Below are 1,516 nucleotides of genomic sequence, written 5' to 3'. Positions count from 1 at the left end.
AGGTAGACCTCGCCGTCGCCGGTTTTTCTCGAAAAAAAAACGTTCGGTTTTCCGACGGTTTTGCTCGTTTTTTTAGTTTCATTTTTTTAAATAGATCGGTTCTCCAGTTTGTTTAAATAGTGAGCGTTCGAACGTTCGTTCGATTTAACGAACGTTCGTCGTTTTTCCTTTTTCTCGGATTAAATCCGCGATTTTTCTGATCGTGATTTTTGATCCGATTTTCGTTTTAGTATAACTTTTCGCTGGTTTATCAGAATCAGGCGATTCAAGCACCTAGAGTTTCGTCTCGAAGCCCTCTTTCCGATTAACCAACTCAAACAAGGTTTTGCCACTGTAAAAATTTCCTTAGATCCAGAATAGTAAACGAAGCCTGTTTCTTTTGCCGTTTGTCTTTCGTTGCTTCGTTCGTTTTGATTCTTTTTGCCAACCGGAGTTCTTAAGTTGAACCTTCTGGTTAGATCTCTTGTTCGAGTTTTACGTGTGCGTTAGATGAGTAATTATTGTGTGCTTGTTTGTTTGCGATAGAGTACCTAGAGTGCGCCGTTTGTTACTTCGAATCGCTAGATTTCCCGGATCATCAGCAAGGCAAGTAACACTTTGATCATACCTCCGACTACCCACTTTTATTGCATTAGATCAATCCTTACACATTGCATGATTAGGATCTAATTAAATTGTGGGTTTGGGAAGTAGTTGAGGTAGTATCTATTACCTGTTTAATTATCAAACCTTTGGGAGTTACTTCTACGTTGCTTATTGCCATGCTATGCTAGTAGACGTGGATTGGGTGAGTGTATCTATGACAGATGTGAGATTGTTAATTAATGGTTTATTTAAGGTTGCAACTTAAACACACATCTGGGTGGATTGAGGTACCTGGGTATTCCAGGATTGCCTGTTTTTTTCTTTATGGACCGCCACCCAGGCTCAAAGGGATCATGAGATTATTCATGCTAGAAACATTTGTGGGCAGCCACAAGCTATTATGGGCTCTAGCATAGTTGACTAAGTCGTGCGAACTCTTACAGTGGTAGACTAGCAGATGTAAGGGATGTAGGTGGTATGGTCTACCCATCGTAAGGTGCTAGCACTTCTAAAAGACTATGTCTCGGTCATCCGTTTCTCAAACACCGTGTAGTGCGAGAAACCAAACGGAGGCGATCGAGTCTTGTGGGGAAAAATGCGCAAACCTCTGCGGAGTGTATAAACTAATCATGGTTAGCCAAGTCCCCGGTTATGGACATCTTGAGTATCTAGTACCTGGATTATCATGTGAATCTTAACATGTTACTCAAAAATTAATTTTGTTGGGTTTTGTTTAATGATGATGCTTAATTGGGATTGAGAATGCTATCAACCATTCTCAATGTTTAACAACCACCATGATAGTTAAATAAATTTATTCCTTTGAAGTAGGAAAAAATTGGCTTTATGCAAAACTGTAACCATAGAGCTTTCCACCAGCCAAATATGCATATAGAATAGCTGTTTCATTCCATTACTCTCTATGTGTTAC

This window comes from Triticum aestivum, chromosome 2A (genome assembly GCF_018294505.1).
Source record: "Triticum aestivum cultivar Chinese Spring chromosome 2A, IWGSC CS RefSeq v2.1, whole genome shotgun sequence".
NCBI classification, from domain to species: Eukaryota; Viridiplantae; Streptophyta; class Magnoliopsida; order Poales; family Poaceae; genus Triticum; species Triticum aestivum.
This window is presented reverse-complemented; position numbering follows the sequence as displayed.